Source organism: Salvelinus fontinalis, unplaced genomic scaffold (assembly GCF_029448725.1).
Source record: "Salvelinus fontinalis isolate EN_2023a unplaced genomic scaffold, ASM2944872v1 scaffold_0221, whole genome shotgun sequence".
Taxonomy (NCBI): Eukaryota; Metazoa; Chordata; class Actinopteri; order Salmoniformes; family Salmonidae; genus Salvelinus; species Salvelinus fontinalis.
In genome coordinates this window covers 125,001-138,537 of record NW_026600430.1, presented here as the reverse complement: position 1 = coordinate 138,537, position 13,537 = coordinate 125,001, and the positions used below count along the sequence as shown (strand labels likewise).

At 49.1% G+C, this 13,537-nt stretch overlaps 1 protein-coding gene across 1 annotated transcript in view; it reads right to left on the bottom strand.

Moving 5' to 3' along the window:
• Nucleotides 1-13,537, bottom strand: part of LOC129844746 (arf-GAP with GTPase, ANK repeat and PH domain-containing protein 1-like) — a 131,686-nt gene that overhangs the window by 21,371 nt on the left and 96,778 nt on the right. The window lies entirely within an intron of this gene.

The window sequence follows — 13,537 nt, the reverse complement described above, 5'->3', positions numbered from 1 at the left end:
CAGGGAGGTAGTCACTAGAGTGAACAACACACACAGAGAGGTAGTCACTAGAGTGAACAACACACACAGAGAGGTAGTCACTAGAGTGAACAACACATACAGAGAGGTAGTCATTAGAGGGAACAACACATACAGAGAGGTAGTCACTAGAGGGAACAACACATATAGCGAGGTAGTCACTAGAGGGAACAACACATACAGAGAGGTAGTCACTAGAGGGAACAACACATACAGAGAGGTAGTCACTAGAGGGAACAACACATACAGAGAGGTAGTCACTAGAGTGAACAACACATACAGAGAGGTAGTCACTAGAGTGAACAACACATACAGAGAGGTAGTCACTAGAGTGAACAACACATACAGAGAGGAGAGAGGTAGTCACTAGAGTGAACAACACATGGAGAGAGGTGAGAGGTAGTCACTAGAGTAAACAACATATGGAGAGAGGTAGTCACTAGAGTGAACAACACATACAGAGAGGTAGTCACTAGAGGGAACAACACATACAGAGAGGTAGTCACTAGAGGGAACAACACATACAGAGAGGTAGTCACTAGAGGGAACAACACATACAGAGAGGTAGTCACTAGAGGGAACAACACATACAGAGAGGTAGTCACTAGAGGGAACAACACATACAGAGAGGTAGTCACTAGAGTGAACAACACATACAGAGAGGAGAGAGGTAGTCACTAGAGTGAACAACACATACAGAGAGGAGAGAGGTAGTCACTAGAGTGAACAACACATGGAGAGAGGTAGTCACTAGAGTGAACAACACATACAGAGAGGTAGTCACTAGAGGGAACAACACATACAGAGAGGTAGTCACTAGAGGGAACAACACATACAGAGAGGTAGTCACTAGAGTGAACAACACATACAGAGAGGTAGTCACTAGAGGGAACAACACATACAGAGAGGTAGTCACTAGAGGGAACAACACATACAGAGAGGTAGTCACTAGAGTGAACAACACATACAGAGAGGTAGTCACTAGAGTGAACAACACATACAGAGAGGTAGTCACTAGAGGGAACAACACATACAGAGAGGAGAGAGGTAGTCACTAGAGTGAACAACACATACAGAGAGGTCGTCACTAGAGGGAACAACACATACAGAGAGGTAGTCACTAGAGTGAACAACACATACAGAGAGGTAGTCACTAGAGTGAACAACACATACAGAGAGGTAGTCACTAGAGGGAACAACACATACAGAGAGGTAGTCACTAGAGTGAACAACACATACAGAGAGGTAGTCACTAGAGTGAACAACACACACAGAGAGGTCGTCACTAGAGGGAACAACACATACAGAGAGGTAGTCACTAGAGGGAACAACACATACAGAGAGGTAGTCACTAGAGGGAACAACACATACAGAGAGGTAGTCACTAGAGTGAACAACACATACAGAGAGGTAGTCACTAGAGTGAACAACACCTACAGAGAGGTCGTCACTAGAGGGAACAACACATACAGAGAGGTAGTCACTAGAGGGAACAACACATACAGAGAGGTAGTCACTAGAGGGAACAACACATACAGAGAGGTAGTCACTAGAGGGAACAACACATACAGGGAGGTAGTCACTACAGGAAACAACACATACAGAGAGGTAGTCACTAGAGGGAACAACACATACAGAGAGGTAGTCACTAGAGGGAACAACACATACAGAGAGGTAGTCACTACAGGAAACAACACATACAGAGAGGTAGTCACTAGAGGGAACAACACATACAGAGAGGTAGTCACTAGAGGGAACACCACATACAGAGGGGTAGTCACTAGAGGGAACAACACATACAGAGGGGTAGTCACTAGAGGGAACAACACATACAGAGGGGTAGTCACTAGAGTGAACAACACATACAGAGAGGTAGTCACTAGAGGGAACAACACATACAGAGAGGTAGTCACTAGAGGGAACAACACATACAGAGAGGTAGTCACTAGAGTGAACAACACATACAGAGAGGTAGTCACTAGAGGGAACAACACATACAGAGAGGTAGTCACTAGAGGGAACAACACATACAGAGAGGTAGTCACTAGAGTGAACAACACATACAGAGAGGAGAGAGGTAGTCACTAGAGTGAACAACACATACAGAGAGGAGAGAGGTAGTCACTAGAGTGAACAAAACATGGAGACGGGTAGTCACTAGAGTGAACAACACATACAGAGAGGTAGTCACTAGAGTGAACAACACATACAGAGAGGAGAGAGGTAGTCACTAGAGTGAACAACACATGGAGAGAGGTAGTCACTAGAGTGAACAACACATACAGAGAGGTAGTCACTAGAGGGAACAACACATACAGAGAGGTAGTCACTAGAGGGAACAACACATACAGAGAGGAGAGAGGTAGTCACTAGAGGGAACAACACATACAGAGAGGTAGTCACTAGAGGGAACAACACATACAGAGAGGTAGTCACTAGAGGGAACAACACATACAGAGAGGTAGTCACTAGAGTGAACAACACATACAGAGAGATAGTCACTAGAGGGAACAACACATACAGAGAGGTAGTCACTAGAGGGAACAACACATACAGAGAGGTAGTCACTAGAGGGAACAACACATACAGAGAGGAGAGAGTTAGTCACTAGAGTGAACAACACATGGAGAGAGGTAGTCACTAGAGTGAACAACACATACAGAAAGGTAGTCACTAGAGGGAACAACACATACAGAGAGGTAGTCACTAGAGGGAACAACACATACAGAGAGGGAAGAGGGAACAAGGTACACATGGTACCACAGAAAGAAGAGGTAGACAGACAGAATAGCTGTAAAATAGAGAGCAGATAGATACTATTGTCTTACAAGGTAAAAATACCCTAGACCCCCCTCAAAACAAGGGGTCTGAAATCAATTACACTTTGGTCGTTAGCTGCCCTTGGATAGTCACAGATAATTAAGCTCAGCGCTTTTTTTATGATGAGCAGATTAGTGTCTCTGTTACTGGGCCTTTGCCTGTTCTGATACTGTTCCCTGATTGGCTGGCTGGGGGAAAATGGGCAAAGCTGATGGGAAGTGCCCTCAGCTGGATCACAATGCTCCAGTAGTGGCATGAAGAGCAGAGAGAGAGGAAAGGAGGGAGGTAGGGAGGGAGGGGGAGAGAGAGAGGGGAAGAGAGAGGGGAGGAGATCGAGAGAGGGAGGGAAGCAGATCGAGAGAGGGAGGGAAGGAGAGAGAGAGGGAGGGAAGGAGAGAGAGGGGGGGGAGGAGAGAGAGAGGGGGAGGGAGGAAGGGAGGGGGAGAGAGGGAAGGAGAGAGAGAGGGGGAGGGAGAAAGGGAGGGGGAGAGAGGGGGAGGGAGGAAGGGAGGGGGAGAGAGGGAAGGAGAGAGAGAGAGGGGGAGGGAGGGGGAGAGAGGGAAGGAGAGAGAGAGGTGTAGGTAGAGAGAGACAGAGCAACACTCCAGTAGTGGCATACAGAGCAGATAACAGGGGAAAGGTCAAGAGGGAGAGATGGGAGAAAGGGAGAGGGAGAGATGGGAGAGGGACAGTGTCTGGCTGAGCACAAACCTGGCTGCCTACCTACCTTGCGACCCGACCAGGAAGTCCTGAGAGAGTTCAGACCCATTGACATTTCTGTTCATATTAGCCCCGATGCAGATGAGTGGGATTAGAAGGTGTTTAACGGACATTTTTACCCCTTTTCTGAAGCTCCTCACAGGGGACCTGGCTGAAACAGAACAGTTCCACAGCTCCAATGGTGCATAACGTCACCCTCCCAGAAACAGTCACGTCATTACGGCTCAGATTCAAGCGTTTTAAATCGTAGAGGATCTTTTTATTTCCAAGTATGAATATTTCTCAACTAAGTTAAGGACAGCACATAGGACAATCAAATTAAAAAACAATTGATACATACATAACAGATAAATACAGCCTGTCTAGGTTTCAGACACAATTAAGTTGATCTCATTTCCAAACGATCAAACAGTGGGATTATTCAATTAAATTGGGAGTAAATAAGACATTTCTTCTCAATTAGCCCCTGCTAGATCTGTTATGGTTTGTTTAAAATGTTTACCAGCCACGGTCTGTACTAACAGTGAACCAATTCAGTCTCAACACATTACCAAGACAACAAGGAGAACTCGCTTTTTCATGAGCAATTTGCGGACAAATACGGCAATTACAGAAAGGCCTAGCTACCTACCAATTCACTTATTATCCATATACAGACTAATCTGTGCTTCAGGAATGAGAAAATGAGATAATACAGACACAGAGGGAGAGAGAGAGACAGACAGAGGGAGAGAGAGGGAGACAGAGAGAGACCCAGACAGAGGGAGAGAGAGACAGATGGAGAGAGACAGACACAGACATAGGGAGAGAGACAGAGACAGAGAGACAGAGGGAGAGAGAGGGAGAGAGACAGACACACATTATTATGCATTTCTTCATTATTAAATTGGGGGATGAAACCCTAGATGAGGTCATCTCGTTGACCAGATCATCTGATGAGTCAGCCATAAATAATAGACCCTTAGTCTTCCCTTATTAGCATCCCTCCTCACGACGACTGCATCCAGCCTGGGATGAATGGCTCTCTGATTGGCTCGTCAGCCAGTTTAATGTCAATAGTAAATTGGAAGCCTTGTTAACCTAGTTGGGGACAGGATTACGGGGAGAGATAGTAAGCAGCCAGTCATGTAAAAATGAATGTCTATCAGGGTCTAATTTAATCAAGGGCAGCTCCCTTTTTACAGAGGAATTACAATGTAGGAAGCCAATTATTTTGAACGTTTACGCTGTGGTCCCTGCCTGTCAGATAAGTGTGTGTGTGTGTGTGTGAGAGAGAGAGAGATTTTATAAAATGCAGGGCATCACAGGGAATGGCTGGCTCCTATCAGAGGGATAAAGATGATGCTGTGGGATGGAGGGAAGGACCTCACCAAGAGGGAAGGACCAGCTAGTTAACTAACAGATTAAACAGACCTCACCAAGAGGGAAGGACCAGCTAGTTAACTAACAGATTAAACAGACCTCACCAAGAGGGAAGGACCAGCTAGTTAACTAACAGATTAAACAGACCTCACCAAGAGGGAAGGACCAGCTAGTTAACTAACAGACCTCACCAAGAGGGAAGGACCAGCTAGTTAACTAACAGATTAAATAGATCTCACCAAGAGGGAAGGACCAGCTAGTTAACTAACAGATTAAATAGATATCACCAAGAGGGAAGGACCAGCTAGTTAACTAACAGATTAAACAGGCCTCACCAAGAGGGAAGGACCAGCTAGTTAACTAACAGATTAAACAGGCCTCACCAAGAGGGAAGGACCAGCTAGTTAACTAACAGATTAAACAGGCCTCACCAAGAGGGAAGAACCAGCTAGTTAACTAACAGATTAAACAGGCCTCACCAAGAGGGAAGGACCAGCTAGTTACCTAACAGATTAAATAGATCTCACCAAGAGGGAAGGACCAGCTAGTTAACTAACAGATTAAACAGACCTCACCAAGAGGGAAGGACCAGCTAGTTAACTAACAGATTAAATAGATCTCACCAAGAGGGAAGGACCAGCTAGTTAACAGATTAAACAGGCCTCACCAAAAGGGAAGGACCAGCTAGTTAACTAACAGATTAAATAGATCTCACCAAGAGGGAAGGATCAGCTAGTTAACTAACAGATTAAATAGATCTCACCAAGAGGGAAGGATCAGCTAGTTAACTAACAGATTAAATAGATCTTACCAAGAGGGAAGGACCAGCTGGTTAACTAACAGATTAAATAAATCTCACCAAGAGGGAAGGACCAGATAGTTAACTAACAGATTAAATAGACCTCACCAAGAGGGAAGGACCAGCTAGTTAACTAACAGATTAAACAGACCTCACCAAGAGGGAAGGACCAGCTAGTTAACTAACAGATTAAACAGACCTCACCAAGAGGGAAGAACCAGCTAGTTAACTAACAGATTAAACAGACCTCACCAAGAGGGAAGGACCAGCTGGTTAACTAACAGATTAAATAAATCTCACCAAGAGGGAAGGACCAGATAGTTAACTAACAGATTAAATAGACCTCACCAAGAGGGAAGGACCAGCTAGTTAACTAACAGACCTCACCAAGAGAGAAGGACCAGCTAGTTAACTAACAGATTAAACAGACCTCACCAAGAGGGAAGGACCAGCTAGTTAACTAACAGATTAAATAGATCTCACCAAGAGGGAAGGACCAGCTAGTTAACTAACAGATTAAACAGACCTCACCAAGAGGGAAGGACCAGCTAGTTAACTAACAGATTAAACAGACCTCACCAAGAGGGAAGGACCAGATAGTTAACTAACAGATTAAACAGACCTCACCAAGAAAGAAGGACCAGCTAGTTAACTAACAGATTAAACAGACCTCAACAAGAGGGAAGGACCAGCTAGTTAACTAACAGATTAAACAGACCTCACCAAGAGAGAAGGACCAGCTAGTTAACTAACAGATTAAACAGACCTCACCAAGAGGGAAGGATCAGCTAGTTAACTAACAGATTAAACAGGCCTCACCAAGAGGGAAGGACCAGCTAGTTAACTAACAGATTAAACAGCCCTCACCAAGAGGGAAGGACCAGCTAGTTAACTAACAGATTAAACAGACCTCACCAAGAGGGAAGGACCAGCTAGTTAACTAACAGATTAAACAGACCTCACCAAGAGGGAAGGACCAGATAGTTAACTAACAGATTAAACAGACCTCACCAAGAGGGAAGGACCAGCTAGTTAACTAACAGATTAAACAGACCTCACCAAGAGGGAAGGACCAGCTAGTTAACTAACAGATTAAACAGACCTCACCAAGAGAGAAGGACCAGATAGTTAACTAACAGATTAAACAGACCTCACCAAGAGGGAAGGACCAGCTAGTTAACTAACAGATTAAACAGACCTCACCAAGAGGGAAGGACCAGCTAGTTAACTAACAGATTAAACAGACCTCACCAAGAGAGAAGGACCAGCTAGTTAACTAACAGATTAAACAGGCCTCACCAAGAGGGAAGGACCAGCTAGTTAACTAACAGATTAAACAGACCTCACCAAGAGGGAAGGACCAGCTAGTTAACTAACAGATTAAACAGACCTCATCAACAGGGAAGGACCAGATAGTTAACTAACAGATTAAACAGACCTCACCAAGAGGGAAGGACCAGCTAGTTAACTAACAGATTAAATAGACCTCACCAAGACCCAGGCCATCTACAGCTCTTCGTCTGGGACAGCACTCACAGGCAGCACGCACAAAAGTGCATGCACACACACTCTAAAGTGTGCAAACACACATCCAAGCAAACGCACACAGACACCGGGGAGAGTCCCAGCACACCTCTACCCTGGGGGATAATTATCCTGTGTGGGCCCCTGTCCCCTCTGGTCCCTGGGGCCCAATCCCACCGCTTTCTGGAGGGTGGGCCTCAACCCCCCCCCACACCTGCACCCCGGTCCAGATTAAAAGCCCTGTCTGGTCTAATTTTAAATCTGTTACTGCTGCCCTTTCTTAGGGGAACAAGACTAATCTATTCCCATAAAAGCTTATCTCTGTTCTCTCTCCCCTCCGTGAGGCACGCTGGGCTTTCTGTTGAATTATTACTAGCTGGGCATTTGTCATGAGGTACGCTGATGTTAAGTGTGTCGTAGGGCTGGGCGCTGAGGAGCTGGTAGCGTGTCTGTGGAATGATGGCGTGCCTGGGATGGCTGGCTGTTCCCCTCTCCTCTTTTCTCTCGTTCCCTCCATCCTTCAGCTGTCTAATTAAGGTGAGGCCTCCTAGCATCCACTCCCCCTTTCCCATTATTGTCAACCAGCAATTACTCCCCCGTCCTCGCCCACATCACAAAGCTAGGTGACCAGTCAGTCTATCCAACACTTCAACCCTTTCAGTTACCCTCTCCAGTCCAACTGTAGACTGAAACAAACACTTTGACCCCAACAGTCAGAGGGTGAAACTAACAAAGGTCAACTGTAGACTGAAACAAACACATTGACCCCAACAGTCAGAGGGTGAAACTAACAAAGGTCAACTGTAGACTGAAACAAACACATTGACCCCAACAGTCAGAGGGTGAAACTAACAAAGGTCAACTGTAGACTGAAACAAACACATTGACCCCAACAGTCAGAGGGTGAAACTAACAAAGGTCAACTGTAGACTGAAACAAACACATTGACCCCAACAGTCAGAGGGTGAAACTAACAAAGGTCAACTGCGAGCAGGAGGATGGGCCGTGCAAAGGCGTGTTGATGCGCTGGTCAAGACGATCAGCCGCCATGACAGGCTGCCAAACGTCAGCGTGGCACAAGCGCGCGTGTTCGCGTGTCGGGGGTCGTGTCGAGTGACGGCGACATGGCCGCCAAAGGAACACCACGATCCCACAAAGTCACCGGCAGGCTGGATTAGAGGAGCTGTCACTCCTGCTGGCTCAGGCCTGCTAACGCCTCCCGTCAAACAGGCAGCTAACGGCCCTCCAGACGCACGGCCCTCCAGACTCACGGCCCTCCAGACTCACGGCCCTCCAGACTCACGGCCCTCCAGACTCACGGCCCTCCAGACTCACGGCCCTCCAGACTCACGGCCCTCCAGACGCACGGCCCTGGTATGGTTTCCAAGGCAACCATCACATCATTAACACAATGAGAGAGATGCTTGATGATAATAATGAGTTAGTGGTGCCACACCAGCACAGCAGTGCCAGGCCTACGGGTTACTACTGTAGTAGGCATTGTTCCCAGTTTCAGCAGCCCTTTACCCGGCCCTCAGCGCTGAAACACTGGCCATCAGATAGGGGTCACCGGGCCAGACCAAACACAGCCTACCAGGAGCTGTAGCCATCAGATGGGGGGGGGGGTCACCGGGCCAGACCAAACACAGCCTACCAGGAGCTGTAGCCATCAGATGGGGGGGGTCACCGGGCCAGACCAAACACAGCCTACCAGGAGCTGTAGCCATCAGATGGGGGGGGGGGGTCACCGGGCCAGACCAAACACAGCCTACCAGGAGCTGTAGCCATCAGATGGGGGGGGGGGGGTCACCGGGCCAGACCAAACACAGGCTACCAGGAGCTGTAGCCATCAGATGGGGGGGGGGGGGGTCACCGGACCAGACCAAACACAGCCTACCAGGAGCTGTAGCCATCAGATGGGGGGGGGTCACCGGGCCAGACCAAACACAGCCTACCAGGAGCTGTAGCCATCAGATGGGGGGGGGTCACCGGGCCAGACCAAACACAGCCTACCAGGAGCTGTAGCCATCAGATGGGGGGGGTCACCGGACCAGACCAAACACAGCCTACCAGGAGCTGTAGCCATCAGATGGGGGGGGGGGGGTCACCGGGCCAGACCAAACACAGCCTACCAGGAGCTGTAGCCATCAGAGGTGATGATGGTTAACTGCGGGCAGCGAGAGGTTCAAGTGAACGTTTAGGGAAGGTTGATGATTTTGGTGGTTTTTGGGGGCCCTTTGCCACATTGTGTCAAGGGAACTATAGGGGACAGCAGCCTATGGCTACAGCAGAGTAGTGCTGGCTGGCACCCTGAGTCAGACACACTGGGTTCACCATCACTTTCATCTCTTCTGACTATTCTGGCAGCCTTCTCAACACACTGAGACACACAAGTACATCATGGACAGAGAGTCCTGGCCCCAGTGACCGACCGACAGACAGAGACAGACATAGACAGACAGACAGACATAGACAGACATAGACAGACAGAGAAGCTTGGATAGGGAGGAGGGCTGAGTAAAGCTCATTGGTCTGAAGAGAGAGAGACAGACAGAGACAGACAGACAGACAGACAGAGAGAGAAGCTTGGATAGGGAGGAGGGCTGAGTAAAGCTCATTGGTCTGAAGAGAGAGAGACAGACAGAGACAGACAGACAGAGACAGACAGAGAAGCTTGGATAGGGAGGAGGGCTGAGTAAAGCTCATGGGTCTGAAGAGAGAGCAGGACAACAGCAGGGAGGCCTATCATGTCACATATCTTATCAGATCTGTATAGAGGCTACAGCGAGCGGCGCTAAGCTACGTGTGATCTCTCCAAAGATGGTTCCTCCCTCCGCTCCAAACGGGACAGAGCAGAGAGAAGAGGAGGAAAAATGGAGCTGTTTAATACTACCATGCTAATACCCTGCTTCTCCCTCCAAACCTCCATCTCTTTCTCTCTCTCTCCCCATTCCTCCCTCCGCCTCTCTCTCTCCCCATTCCTCCCTCCCCCCTCTCTCTATCTGCCTCCTTCATCCCTCAAACAGGACCTAACACTAATGCCCCCATCTCTCTCTCCCTTACTTCCCCCCTCCCCCAAACAGAACAGGACCTAATTGGAAGACGAGAGAAAGGGAGAGGGACCGGACCATGACAGGCGGGAGGTCAGTGTAATTGCTGCTGGCCATATTTAACATTAAGATAATCAGTCCATTAATTACCCTTTGGATCATTAAATCAGTCACTTGCTAAATTACATTTCTGCATGTATTACTCAGTGGAGAGACCACAAAGCCAGGGAGAGACCACGAGGCCAGGGAGAGACCACGAGGCCAGGGAGAGACCACGAGGCCTGGGAGAGACCACGAGGCCAGGGAGAGACCACGAGGCCTGGGAGAGACCGCGAGGCCTGGGAGAGACCGCGAGGCCTGGGAGAGACCGCGAGGCCTGGGAGAGACCGCGAGGCCTGGGAGAGACCGCGAGGCCTGGGAGAGACCGCGAGGCCTGGGAGAGACCGCGAGGCCTGGGAGAGACCGCGAGGCCTGGGAGAGACCACGAGGCCAGGGAGAGACCACGAGGCCAGGGAGAGACCACGAGCCCAGGGAGAGACCACGAGACCAAGGGAGAGACCACGAGACCAAGGGAGAGACCACGAGACCAAGGGAGAGACCACGAGACCAAGGGAGAGACCACGAGCCCAGGGAGAGACCACGAGCCCAGGGAGAGACCACGAGACCAAGGGAGAGACCACGAGGCCAGGGAGAGACCACGAGCCCAGGGAGAGACCACGAGCCCAGGGAGAGACCACGAGACCAGGGAGAGACCACGAGACCAAGGGAGAGACCACGAGGCCAGGGAGAGACCACGAGACCAGGGAGAGACCACGAGGCCAGGGAGAGACCACGAGGCCAGGGAGAGACCACGAGGCCAGGGAGAGACAACGAGGCCAGGGAGAGACCACGAGACCAGGGAGAGACCACGAGGCCAGGGAGAGACCACGAGGCCTGGGAGAGACCACGAGGCCAGGGAGAGACCACGAGGCCAGGGAGAGACCACGAGGCCTGGGAGAGACCACGAGGCCTGGGAGAGACATCATCTATTCAGATTCAGCCACCAGCCAAAGCCTGGACACAGTGCTACTGGCCTTCTATACCTAGCTAGTAGCTACTGACCTTTCCTCCACATCTACCATACAAGGCTTTTACTGACACCAGTTAGCTATAGAAATACGAGCAACATATTGTAGAACCCTCAGGATCCCTTTTTAGGCAATAAAAATGAAATGCATACAATCCAACATGAGATACTTTAATCCAAGACACTCAGATCTCTGTCTTCGTGTCGTGGTTCCCGTAGTGAAGATTTGAGGGACAACCAGTTTAATTCAACATACATCAAGTATTAGTATACACATATCAAGTACATTGATCAACTCAAGTCATACAATGTGAGTCATCTCCTAAACACCCCAGAGACAGGTCTGTACACGTCACAGACCATGGGACACTCAGCACTAAGCTGCATCCCAGAGACAGGTCTGTACACGTCACAGACCATGGGACACTCAGCACTAAGCTGCATCCCAGAGACAGGTCTGTACACGTCACAGACCATGGGACACTCAGCACTAAGCTGCAGGAACACCTTGCTGCATGAGAGCTGCAGTAGTGTACAGCAGGGGGACGGAGTGAGCACTGAACAGCCACTTAAGGAATGGCCGAGTAAGTACTATCCTATCGATAGGCAGCGACGACGGGAGACAAATGTCTGGCGAGCTCTGCCAAGCCGAGCCAAGCGTCCCGGGTTAATTGAGATAATATTGACCCCTTCTGTAATCTGTTCCCCTGCTCGCGCCACCCGACGGGGATACATGCCTCCCAAATACACAAATAAATAGGTACATGAATAACAATAAATGCATTAGCCGGCTGACGGAAGGGGAGAGAGGGGGAGACGTGTGTGTGTGTGTGTGTGTGCATGCTTGGTGTGTGTAAAAGGGAAACTGGTAGATCCATAGCTAGAGATGTTTGGTGTAGGGGCCAGTAATTAAAAGGTGCTTGTGGTGAGTAATGAGAACAGGAGGAAAATGGGAAGTCGATATTTATGCAGCCAGCAGTCAGCTCTAATTTGTTATGATGGCTGGTGGTGGAGCATGGGCTTGGCTGCCAATAATTGTGTGTGTGTGTGTGTGTGTGCGCGCTGATAATTACACCGCCCAGCAGACGTTAGTGCAGAGGGGCTGGGGCCAGTGAGAGTGCAAGCCACAGACATTAACACTGTTACCGTGTTAAACGTCACTGATTACTCCGTACTCGCTTCCCCCTCTCTCTAATTGATAACTCTTGCCTACTGTCCACCTCTGCTGCCAATATCATTACAATGCCCCTGTCACCGTCACCACTGCTGGCCTCACTTTCCATCACTACTACTGTCCCCATCCATATTCCTCAGTATTGCAGTCCTGAACAAACTGCTGTTTACTCCAGTTTGGAGATTAGTTTGAAACAAACCAACAATGTTATATATTTTTATTTAACTAGGCAGGTCAGTTAGGAACAACTTCTTATTTACAATGACGGCTTACTGGGGAACAGTGGGTTAACTGCCTTGTTCAGGGGCAGAACAATAGATTTTTACCATGTCAACTCAGGGATTCGATCCAGCAACCTTTTAGTTACTGGCCCAACGCTATAACCACTAGGCTACATGCCGCCCCAATAATGCAAAACAGGTTAGAGCTCAACGAATCCAGAATATTCTTTTACCACGCAGTGGGAGTGGGAATTCAAAACTACACGTTAAGAATCTAAATGTAGTACGTAGTGATTTTCAGGAAGAATCTCTGGAAAAGAAAGAGAGAGAGAGCGAGAGCAGAGAGAGAGCGAGAGCAGAGAGAGAGCGAGAGCAGAGAGAGCGAGAGCAGAGAGAGCGAGAGCAGAGAGAGAGCGAGAGCAGAGAGAGAGCGAGAGCAGAGAGAGAGCGAGAGCAGAGAGAGAGCGAGAGCAGAGAGAGAGCGAGAGCAGAGAGAGAGCGAGAGCAGAGAGAGAGCGAGAGCAGAGAGAGCGAGAGCCGAGAGAGCGAGAGCCGAGAGAGCGAGAGCCGAGAGAGCGAGAGCAGAGAGAGCGAGAGCAGAGAGAGCGAGAGCAGAGAGAGCGAGAGCAGAGAGAGCGAGAGCAGAGAGAGCGAGAGCAGAGCGAGCGAGAGCAGCGAGAGCGAGCAGAGAGAGAGAGAGAGAGCAGAGAGAGAGAGGAAACAGACAGACAGAGAGAGAGAGCAGAGAGAGAGAGGAAACAGACAGACAGAGAGAGAGAGACT